The sequence below is a fragment of the Crocuta crocuta genome, unplaced genomic scaffold, assembly GCF_008692635.1.
Source record: "Crocuta crocuta isolate KB4526 unplaced genomic scaffold, BGI_CrCroc_1.0 scaffold89, whole genome shotgun sequence".
In the NCBI taxonomy this organism is placed as follows: Eukaryota; Metazoa; Chordata; class Mammalia; order Carnivora; family Hyaenidae; genus Crocuta; species Crocuta crocuta.
Genome location: NW_027551559.1, coordinates 5,476,354 through 5,488,406, shown reverse-complemented (window position 1 = coordinate 5,488,406; position 12,053 = coordinate 5,476,354). Strand labels below are relative to the sequence as shown.

Below are 12,053 nucleotides of genomic sequence, written 5' to 3'. Positions count from 1 at the left end.
GCGCCGGCACCTCTGGCCTGGACGACTGCAGGGTCCTGTTCGGAGCTCTGGTGTCTGCGCCTGAGGCCTGCCTTCCTGGAGTCCATGCTCCACAAAACCGGGAGCCCTTGCACTGAAGGAAATGTTTCTCCTCCCACCGACCTCCTCCGTTGGCTTCTATCTCATTCAGGGTAAAGGCCAAAGTCCTTAAAATGGGCTCTCCAGCCCTGTCCTGGGGGACCCCCGAATCTTTGGGGTCTCTGCTTGTGGCTCTCCCTCCTGAAGATCCCCCTCACCTCCTCTGCGGTCCTCAGCACCCTCCACGCTCCCAGCCTGCATCCTGGCCTGGCTGCCGTCTGTGCCAGAATGTTCTCTCCGACGTCAGCCGCACACTTCCCATCGGCAGCTGAACCCTCTCCATCCCCAGGCTGGGTTTTCTCCTTCCCCTTCGGACTTGCCAAAGGCTTTAGCGCCGCACGTTGGCGCCTCTCAGAGGTGACTCTTTGCAGGCAAGGAGGGATGTGGAGTCGTCTGTTGGGCTCAGCGCCTGTCCTTCGGGTGCCTGGTGCCCGGCCCACAGCAGCTGCCGCGGCGGGCTGTGCTCCTCAGACCCGAGTTCACCCACCCAAGGGCGGCTGGCTCCGCTNCAGAGCCCAACGCGAGGCTCGAACCCACGAACCGTGAGATCATGACCTGAGTCAAAGCCAGACACTCAACTGACTGAGCCACCCAGGCTCCCCAATACATATCTTTGCTTTTTTAATGTTCATTTATTTTTGAGAGAGAGAGAAACAGAGTGTGATCAGGGGAGGGGCAGAGAGAAAGGGAGACACAGAATTTGAAGCAGGCTCCAGGCTCTGGGGTGTCAGCACAGAGCCGAGTGCAGGGCTCGGACTCACAAACAGTGAGATCATGACCTGAGCTGAAGTCTGATGTTTAACCAACTGAGCCACCCAGGCGCCCCATCAACTTGATAAACAAGACATAAAAAATACCTGGAAAAAATGCAGATTTTAAAGCTCTTACAGGGAGTCTTTGAACAGCTTCACTCAAGAGAAATGCCCAGGTAAAGATAGATAAAAGAAATAATTAAAGTCAAGTAGAAATAAAGCTCATGGGTGTCTGAACAGGGAGGGCCAGGGGATTTCAGTAGTTTGAGTCCCTAAGAACCACAAGTGGCTAGAAGGTGGCAGCAACTAAAGCATCCTTGGCTCATAAAATAGAGCTTTCTTATCTACAGGATGGGGAGATGCAGTTTTAGTTAGCAGGACCAAAGCCTAGAAGAGAAGTATACTTCATCATAAACAAAAGATAAAAGAGAAAAGAAAAGAAAGAAAAGAAAGGAAAAGAAAACAACAAAAACAAAGAGCAAGTAACCTATTGCCAGGCACAGTTTGTGGGAAGACAGGCGCCATGCGTTCCATCATTTTAGATGTCAGGATTGTGTGCCATCAGATCTGCTGACCTGGAGGGTATCTACACCCACCATGAACACTCCATTCAGTGCGTGCCACTGACTTCAGGGAGGTCCCATATTTGACGCGCATGCCTAGGACTCATTATTGACGTCACACGTATTAAAGAAGGCTAAGCTTTAGGCAAGGTGTTAATTTTAGAAGGACCAAGAGTCCTGGTATCAGAATTAGAGGTTTGGGCTGGTCAAACCATGGACTTGTTGGTTTGACCCCAAGATTCCTGAATCAGTGGATGCCACTGGAGAATTTGCATTTCTAAGGAGTTCCAAGGGAGGACTGGTCCCAGGGCCACGCCCTAATTGCTGCTGGTTTTGTTTATTTGTTTGTTTGATTGTTTTGACAGTGTCAGAGCACATGCACGAACAGGAGCAGGGGAGGGACAGAGAAAGAGGTAGAGGGTCCCAAGCAGGCTCTGAGCTGACAGCACAGAGCCCAGTGCGAGGCTCAAACTCATGAACTGTCAGATCTTGACCTGAGCTGAAGCCAGAGGCTTACCCGACTGAGCCGCGCAGGCATCTGCCACTGTTTTTAACTAAAGGCAAAGAGGGAGCTTCAAACAGAGCACCATGCTAGCCCCAGAGAGGGTACCATGTTGGATGCAGAATACACCAAAGTGCCTGATATCAAAAACGTTTACTATTTGATATATTTCAAGTCCATGTTTATCTACTTCATTGGATTCTAACAGACTTGAAGTAGTTGGTATTCAGTTTTGGTTTTGGTTTGCTTGATAAGTAAATGATTCACATATTCAAGGTGTGAAGCCAGTTTGGCATTGAGAATAACAGTGATGAGGGCTCCCAACCGTAGGCAATTCTGATGTTACTTAAGATGTCTGTTGGGGTTTCGGGCCCATTTGCAATGGGAGCTTACAATTCTTCAATCACACTATGATTTCCATTATTTATTTTCATTGTCCTCCAAGCTGGACCTCTGATTTACAGAACAGAGAGTTAGTAAACGGATGTTATTTTTTTTTAATGTTTTATTTATTTCTAGGAGAGAGAGAGAGAGACAGCGTGAGCAGGGGAGGGTCAGAGAGAGAGGGAGTCACAGACTGAAACAGGCTCCAGGCTCCGAGCTGGCAGTCAGCACAGAGCCCGACGCGGGGCTCGAACCCACGAACCGCGAGATCATGACCTAAGCGAAAGTCGGACGCTTAACCGACTAAGCCACCCAGGTGCCCCTAAACGGATGTTATTTTAAGCCGTCAAATTTACGTTGATTTTTTACACAACAGAAAACTAAGGCAGAAAACTAAAGGACTCATTCTTGAAGCTGGGGTTACTCTTTTACCAGAGAGAAAACACTGTTTAGATGACTTCACAGCTGGCAAACTTCAACAAAAGAACATGAAGTTTCTTATGGAGATATACTTGTTTTCTTTTTTACTTTAAATTGTGGGGACATGGGGGATGGATTTTCAATGTGAGCACTTTCATAAGAAACTGCAAAAATGCAGATTATTTGATTCAAAAGCCTCTTAGTAAACTACTTCATAATCTGGATTAGAGGCTGTTTCCTACACTGTTGACGTAAATGGGTAGTTAAGACCACAGTCCAACTAGAACGTAAGAAATATCTCAAGCCTTATGCTAAAATGAGATCATTTCTTGGCCAAGATGCTGCAGCCACATACATATTTTAGCACATTTAAAACAATGTCCCAAAAGCAGATGATAACTCCAAGCCAAGGGGTCCGACATTTTGCTAATAGATGAAGGTGAACGTGAGGCTTCTCTCTCCTCCCACTAAATATGGAAAAGATAGCTTCTTGCCCAAGCGGATCCACAGAGAGGCAACGTGCAGAAAGAAAGAGGCTGAGAGAAATGGAGAAGGAAGGAATAACAAGAGGGAGGGGTCGGGAATAGAACAGGATTGCTCCTGAGTGGGAAAGAAACTTGATGGAACAGGCTTTCAAGGTGGACCTGCTTTGAGCTCATCGTCCACACTGCTAAGTGCGCTGAAGACAGGCTTTGTTATTTTATTGTTCCTCGCATAACTCAGTGGCTCCCGAAATATGTGTTGGGTTGGGAGTGAAGCCTGGGAGCGTGAGTGAAGGGGGGTGGGGAGAAAGAAAGACTTCCAGAATGAATGAGATGAGTCATATTTGCACTTGGTGCCGGCTGGCAGCCACCACGATGGTTGCTTGTTTATTTCTTTGTAAAAAAAAAATGTCTCCCAATTCACCCACCACCTGGAGTCTCAGAACTTATCACCATCTATGGTTTAAGATTTGTAGAGTCAGAGGGATAACACATTAACCAATGAGCTTATTCCCTGAGATGATTTGGTCTGTTTTAAGCCCTGGTGGCTCAGTGCTGTGGAAGGAGGGAGATGCCACTCTTGGTGACAGCGTCCACTGAGAGCTCAGGGGCAGCCGCAGAAATCAGAGGTGAAGGGCTGATCAGGACCAGAATCACACCATTGCCTCGGCTGTGACTCTGAGGACGGGGATGCCTAACCAGAGTACTAGCTAAGAGAGGAGCTCAGAGGGAAAACACCAAACCAGCCTCACATCTATTGCTGCCCTAATGCCCTCTGTGCATCCGAGAGCCTCCCACGGAGAGGGCTCCACCTCCCACCCTGATGTGACAGCTGACTCAGGGTATCACCAAGGTGACACAGAGAATTGCTTCTTACAATGAGGATTCGCCAAGGGCAAGGTAGCTCGTTAACCTGCTAATTAAGGGATAAACCACAGAGCACTTGAGGAAAGGGGCATCTAAGGGCACATTTTTAAGACATTAAATAACAATCACTATTAGCACCTGTAACCTAATGACGCCACCGGGATACACAGTCTCCTTTGTAGGCTGCACTTGAGGGCAGGTGAGGAATTCTAAGGAAGCCCAACCCTTTTGTTTGTTTGTTTGTTTTAATTTTTTTCTTAAATAGTTTATTGGTTTCCATATAACGCCCAGTGCTCATCCCAACAAGTGCCCTCCTCCATGCCCATCACCCCCCCTACAGAACACATTTCATTGCCTAATAAACATGTTGGAGGGAAAGAGGTAAAATTGAAGCAAGTAAGTTATTTTCCTATGAAAACAGAGTCAAATGACTCCCGGAATTGCTATAATTATGCAATGGAGCCACTTAGGGCTTCGCGCAGTGTAACTTCGTCACCAACTTTCCAAACAAGCCTGCTTGAAATGTGGAGTCTTTGGCAAATAAATCCTTTGAAAGGGGCTACAGTATATTTACTGACAAATGACAATAACCCTTAGACAAAGGGATCCACCACTGGCAACTGGATCATGGTTACGGGCTGCTTCGGGGAATACACCAAAGATTTTCATCGCCTTTTGGCACGATTTACTCTCCTTTAGAAAGTGATTCCAGGGGCGCCTGGGTGACTTAGTCGGTTAAGCGTCCGACTTTCGCTTAGGTCATGATCTCGCGGTTCGTGGGTTCGAGCCCCGCGTCGGGCTCTGTGCTGACTGCCAGCTCAGAGCCTGGAGCCTGTTTCAGAGTCTGTGACTCCCTCTCTCTCTGACCCTCCCCTGCTCACGCTCTCTCTCTCTCTCTCCTAGAAATAAAATAAAACATTAAAAAAAAACTTAAAAAAAAAGAATTTGTCATGTTCAAGACATTTAAAAAAAAAGAAAGTGATTCCATATTTTCTGGGAATATTGACAAAGGTTATTGACAGAGACTTAATTTTAAAGACAACTCACAGAGTTGCAGTAAGCAAGGTTAAATCTAAGTCCTGAATTAACAGCACCTTGATTTTACACTCTGCAGTTGGTGCTGTGTGGTGACACAGGTGAAGACGACGCTGGCTTTCAGAGGTTGCTGGTGGTGGTGTTTCCCTGGGGTGGGGGCTCAGGGTAGGGCCTGAATGTGGAGGACAAATCAGAGAAGACCTTGTGCTTTTCTGAATAATCCCTGCCCTGCGTGCCCGGGGCCACCTGGTCCATCTGGGGACCCCTAGGGGAGATGATCTGCTCTACAGCCATGGCCCACTTTCCCACGGGGCGCCTGGGTGTGCCCATGGATGCACTGTGTGGCTTTCCCCACAATGACCTCAGGACGCGGGACAGAGCAGAGAGGTATGTCTGCCCCTCGGTGGGCTGGGAGAGCTCAGTGGAGCCTGGTGCGTACTCTACAGAGACTGTCGGGGTGGCTTGGACCGTCCCGTCGCCGTAGCCCACAGGCCGCTACTCCAGACCAGCGAGCCCCTCTGATGTGGGGCTGGCATCTGGGGGGAGGGGAGGCAGGAGAGCAGCCTGTGGCGGGCGCCACCTCTCGGAAGTTATGTATTTCATATATATATAGGCAAACACTGAAAATCACCCCTGTCTGCCTCTGCCTCTCTCTTTTTCTTTCTCTTTATTTTTTTCTGGAGAGCCAGTTTACAACAGCTGCCTGCCTGTCTGCACCTCCTCGTGCATCACAGAGAAGCTGGTGGCTTCTTAGGAAAGGGGGGCTTGGATGGAAACAGAACAGACAATTGAAGAACTAAGATAATGTGAATGGTTTGAAAGCAGCTAGGAGACAGAGGTCATGAATGGAGGAGTCCTTCAGGGGACAAGGGCCATACCTCACACGGAGATGAACAGGATTCAGGCAGAGATGGGAGGGAAGGGCTTTGGGGCCAAGAACTTGGCAGTACTATGTGTGCTCGGTGGATTCCTGGGAGTAAGGATAAGCCAGTGCAGGACAGAACAGCTACCTAAGTAGGTGTTTTCTTTGATAGAGATTATACTCAAAAGAGATATCAACATTTATTGAGCATCTGTTATATGCCAAGTACTCTGCTATATGTCAGGAATACGTGGTAGAAACGTACACATAATCCCTGCCTTCATGAAACCAAGGGCGGAGACAGTTAAAATAGTCATTATAAATGATTCATAAATTGCAAGGATGCAGTATGTCCTCATGAAACAGCCACCAATGTCCTGACCCAACTCCTCCTCATTTTCCTCCAGAGCACACAGAGGTTGTGGATGGAATCACACAGTGGGGACCCAAGAGAAGAAGCCAAGAGACCCCGCCAAGTAGCCAGGCTCAGCCACTACTGGCTGCATCTCTTTGGCAAGTCAACTTTCTCAACATCCAGTTCCTGATCTTAAAAATGGGTGTAGCAATATCCACTTCGCAGAACTATTGTGCAAATAACTCGGTGGGACTTGCACTGCACGTACCTGAAATATGTTAGTGACTCAATAAATTATAGGTGCTATTGCTCAGTTAGAACAATTTTCGCCATCAGTTTAGTGTCTGGTGAGCCTGTAACCTACAGAGACAGGGCAGGAAGAGGGTGAAGACAGGATCAGATCCATCTGTTCAGATTATTTAAGCCAACATTGAGGTCCAGTCCAGGTAAGAGGGACCAGAGCTTTAATTAAGGTCTTATTTCAGCCAGGACTTCTCGAGGACCGGGGCAGACTGCCTATTTTCTGTCGGTTAACACCAGCAAGAGGAAAATGGGTATTTATTTTCCTGCATGATTTTAGAACTGAACCTGACAAGTCTTCAGAGAATTTTCCAGATTACGGCACAAAGATAAGACCTTACTTAAGGTCTTTAACATCCATCCCTGGATGTGCTGACTGTGCCAGGAGCAGCTCATTGACCTGAATGAATGTTTTATTCAAACTGTCCCCAACCACCTTGTTGGAGGAAATTGTGCCTAAGGAAGCATGGTTTTGTACGCTTTCTTATGAACTCATGAAAGGAACAAAGGATGATGTATGAGGCACAAATTTTAAAAAAAATGATGAGAAGAAGTCCAGGAATCAGGTCTCACTTTACGGAAGCCGTGAAGAGGTAGGAGTTAGAACATAGAAAATTCGATTTTTTCCCTATTGAGGAGGCTTTTCTGTTGCTACGTGATGCTTCCTTGTTAATTCTTTCACAGCCATCTATGCGGATTTTTTAAAAATATGGTCTATTAAAATCCTTTGGTAAACCCCAGACCCCAGTGATTACTGCAGAGGATTGGTATGGAAGCACAGTGAGTTTCCAGACGAGCCCCCAGTGCACTTGGAGGAGACTTTGGGAAGCCCTTCCAAACCAGCTTTGTGTGTCCGCATGAGTAAATCTTTGTCTTAAAATCCCTAGCACGTTGCCCACGCTGTGTTTTATTTTTGCTGCACATTGCACCGTGGACATTGGCATGTCATTAAATGTTCTCTGAATATCCCTCAGAGCGGACAAACCAAGCTCCCCTGTGACCCACCAGTCATCAAGCCCCGCCTTCCTCGAGACCCACAGAACCGGAAGACTAACTGGTGGGCTGAGGTCCGGCCAGTTCCTGAGTCACGGGCTCTACTACTCATACTGGGAGGACACTGGAAATTGCCATGGTGCTAAGCATACGACTCAGCAGGGCCCAGAAGAGAGTGCCGGGTGCCCATGGAGTCACTAGGCTCACCTTCCCTCTTCTGGAGACCAGTTCACCCACTTGACCCATGAGGGTTATGCTGTGGTGCCCTTAGGAGCATATCACACACCCGTGTGCGAAGTAGCTAGGGCTACCCAGCACCCACACGCTGTTCTGCTCAGTTCTCGGTGTTCCTGTCCCGGGGGCTCCAGATCCAGATCCTGGAACCCCCCTCCCCCGCCGCCCCTGGAGCTGATCGCGGCTGCGTGGCCTCTGGGCATCTCCCCCCTTCCACCAGCCACGCTGCAGCTGGTGACCTCACTCCTGCCTGTTCTCATCAGGCACCTGTTGGACTAGGAACGCCTCCTCCCAGAGGCCCCTTCTCTGCCAGTTGGGGCTGCTGGGTCCCTGCATCCTCAGAGGAAGCCCGCACAGCTCAGGGCATTGGACTTGGTCCCTAAAAGCAAGGACCTACGAAGGTCCCTGAAAGAGTCAAGGCAGCTGCACCATGATGAGGGGCGGCGTGGAGGGCGGGAGTAGTCACTGCCTTCAGAGGCAGGTGGGGCTGTAGAGAGAGACATCATAGGAGGCTCCCCTCGCCCCCATGCCCGCCCTCGCCCTGGGCCTTCCCTGCAGCCCCCACGGCCAGGAACGGCCTCAGCGGGGTGGATGCTTTCATACTTCACCCCTTTTCTCTTTACTTCGTGGAAGTCCTGTGAGCAGCTCAGGGCTCACTCTGGAATGTGGCCTGGGCTTCAGGCCTCACTGGGCCCCTTCACCTCCTCNCTGGTGCAAAGCCACCTTCCTTCAAAATCACACCGTGCTCTCGGTTGCTGGTCCGCTGAGACCTAAACTCCTTCATTGGCCTGTAAATACCTCTCCCCTCACCCATCCCTATCCCATCACCTCCATGATTAGATTCTTCTGCAAGAACAAAAATCCACAATAATAGTGGCTCAAATGAGGAAGCTTATTTTCCCCTTGTAAGAAAACCCACAGTCGGGGAATCCAGGGCCTTGCTCCATGAAATGTTTGGAGACCCGGCTCCTACTAGCTCACTGCTCTGCAAGATCTCATGGTCCAAGATGGTGGCTCCAGCTCCAGCCTTTACATCTGCGTTCCAGGCAGGAGGATGGAGGAAGGGACAAAGGAGGGGTAAAGGATCCAGGACAGCTGTCTTTCAAGAAAGTTTCCAGGGGCGCCTGGGTGGCTTAGTCGGTTAAGCGTCCGACTTTCGCTTAGGTCATGATCTCGCGGTTCGTGGGTTCGAGCCCCGCGTCGGGCTCTGTGCTGACTGCCAGCTCGGAGCCTGGAGCCTGTTTCAGTCTGTGACTCCCTCTCTCTCTGACACTCCCCTGCTCACGCTGTCTCTCTCTCTCTCCTAGAAATAAATAAAACATTTAAAAAAAAAAAAAAGAAAAGAAAGTTTCCAGAAACTTGAGCCACAGCAATTTTAGCCACACCCATGAACCTTCAACCACAGTGAACCTCTTACCATCCCCCCAAAACACCACACCCTTCGTGCAGCCCATGTTTGTCAGCACCTTTTTTTTCTTTCTGGAATTTTCTTCTCCTCCTTCTTGGCCTGAGAAGAAAAATGCCAATTTATGTGTCAGTTCATTTCCTCTCTTTAGTTAACACCTACTGGATGACGCCACCGATCTAAGAAGGGAGCGTGCACTCAACCACTTCCACAGCTTCCATGGAAACCAGCCCCTTGGACAGATAATGCAGCAGATGTGAAGACATTCCGAAGGATGTGCGATGTCACAAAGCCTGTGCCTTGCCCACCACCCCTCACTCCTCTGCTAGCCGCACCCTCCTCGCCAGTGCCTCAGCACACGCCGTGCTTCACCCGGGTGTCCCTGACCTGCAAGCTTACTGAGTGCAGGCCTGTTGTCTGTTTCCGTAGGTACAGTGCCCAGCCCACCGCCCGAACACTCATGTCCTGGGGCCATTGTTTCCCGAGGGGGCTGCAAACAGTCGGTGATGTACAGTCGGGGAGAGGGCAAGATGACTGGTGTGTGTGTGTGTGTGTGTGCGTGTGTGTGTGTGTGTGTGGAGGGTGACCGGTGGCCACGGGAGATGTGGGAGGAATTCCCAACACAGCAGGGCACCCTGGGTCAGAGCCTCGGGGGGGACCAGTGAGGCAGAGGGAGGAGCAGGGCGTTCAAGTCCCGTCACCTATGGGCTTCCTGTGCCAGGTGCTGGGACGCAGAGAGAAGCAGGGTCACAGCCCAGCCGGGAGAGGCCCATGAGAACGATAAAGAACGACAGGCCACCTGGAGGGAACGGCTGTTTGGCACAGGCTGGGGTCTTCAGATGAGGTATTACTGACAGCTTCCGATTGCAACCCACAAAATGCCACTCTGGCCAAGAAGCAAAGCAAAGCAGAAAGGGACGATTAGGAAGAACTTGAGCCGTAACCACGCCCCTAACACATGGGAGGGAGCCCCCGGGCCAAGGCCCCGCCGGGAGCAAAGAAGACTGAGCTGTGATGCCTCAGGGCACACCTCTGGGCACAGTGGCTCCCTGGGTGACTGCGGTCTGGGCCTGCATATCTCTGACAAGGACACTGGCCGGCTGGCCCGGCGGGGGGGACGGGGGTCCTACCCGTGGTAAGGAAGGACGGCCCACTGTCATCCACCCCAAGCTGCACACAACCGTCTACAAAGTAGGAGTGCTACTTCCCAAGGAGTCAAGTGCGTGCGCGATGGCCCTGAGGACACGCCCTCCATCCACTAGGGATGGGAAGCCTTTCTACTGACAGGTGGACAGGACACTATTCCCACGGCAGGAGCGAGTGAGTGACGCCGCCGAGGGGAGAAGTCGCAGGTGATAGGAAGGCGATGGTGAGCAGACTGGCAAGCCCGGTGCCTAGGGGGCTGGAGAGCGATTGTGCCAGAACCCAAAAACACACCCGAGCGCCACGCAAGTACGTTTACGCCTTATTCTGTTTACAAAGGGAGGCCACTTAAGCACGCGAGGAGCAGCAGTTCTTGGTATCTTGAAATATCGCTGCAGGGAGGAAGGATGGGTGACAGGGACATCAGTCAGGAGGCCACTGCAATGTTCAAGGGAGATGTAATAAAGACTTAAGCCAAGGCAGTGGCAACGGGAGAAGATGCTGCCGATAAATTTCTTTTCGGAAGAGGAACTTAACATTGTATCCTCTCAATGAAGCCACTCCTCCGTGGCCTGAAAGCAGTGTCGCTTCCTCCAGCCCTGAGCAAGGCACAGGGTAATGGATGCCTCCCTTAAAGTTGTGTGACAGGGCGGCCCCAGCTCAGAGCTTCTGAAATATGGAGGGGAATAAATATCCGCTGCCTTCTCAGACAGACCTCCCGCGATGGGATAAATCAAAAAGTCCCAGCAAAGCAAGGAATGGAAACAAAAAATACCGGAGACAGCAAGGAGGGACCAGCAAACAAGGGACAAATAAAATAATAAGGATTTTACACTCTGAGGATGATGGATGTTGCGCTCCAGACAGCAGGAGAGATGGATTGTCAGAGGCCGCGCAGCGGCAGGAAGAGGAAATCAGTTATGCATGTTTAATTTAACAGTTCAGGAAACCCAGTTACCATTTGCATCCAAGCAGAGTGGTGCACTTTGCTACTCTCTAGAAATTATTTCCTCTTAGAAGTCCCCGTGGCCTGACTGTATCACTGTAGGAATGGCTATCCACCAGCCAGTCCAATCCCTTTCTCCAGTAGCTGCTTCCAGCCCCAGAGCTGGAGAGCCGGGCACCCTCTGTACCCTTGCCGTGTGGCCGCAAGTGGCCCCTGGGCCCCAGGTACATGGGAGGTGAGGGGCAGGCTGCTAGGGGCTTGTGGGAAACACGCTTCTTTCTTGGTCAAATAGAGAAGCTCTCTTACCACTCTGGCAGCACTGCTTTCTCTCTGGGATGTTATTACACGAGAATATGACACCTGGAATGAGGGAAGCCACACTGATCCTAAGAGAAATGGCAGGAGAACCCTAGAAACTCTGATGAAGTCCCGCCATCTTGGGGCTTTGAACTGCTTGCCTTCTCATCAAATAAACCGAGTGTGTTCCTATGGTTTAAGCCGCTGCTGGCCGGGGCTTCTATTTTCTGCAGTTGAATGTCTCCTGAAATGATACAGCCCCAAGTAAAGGGCATAAAACACGCACTACTTGCCCCACAGTAGTTGGAAGTAAGCTGGTCCTAGCTGTCTGGTGAGTACACTATCCCCAGGCAGTGATGGGGTGTTATTGACTGGATCTTTCCACACTGTCTTCTC

At 50.3% G+C, this 12,053-nt stretch overlaps 1 long non-coding RNA gene across 1 annotated transcript; it reads right to left on the bottom strand.

Moving 5' to 3' along the window:
- Window positions 1–8,740: 8,740 nt before the first annotated feature.
- On the bottom strand, window positions 8,741–9,495 carry LOC144219455 (uncharacterized). The gene is made up of 2 exons (XR_013331418.1): window positions 9,333–9,495; window positions 8,741–9,169 (listed from the first exon to the last, which is right to left on the bottom strand). It is a non-coding gene; the product is annotated as an uncharacterized LOC144219455 (long non-coding RNA).
- Between the last annotated feature and the right edge of the window lie 2,558 nt (window positions 9,496–12,053).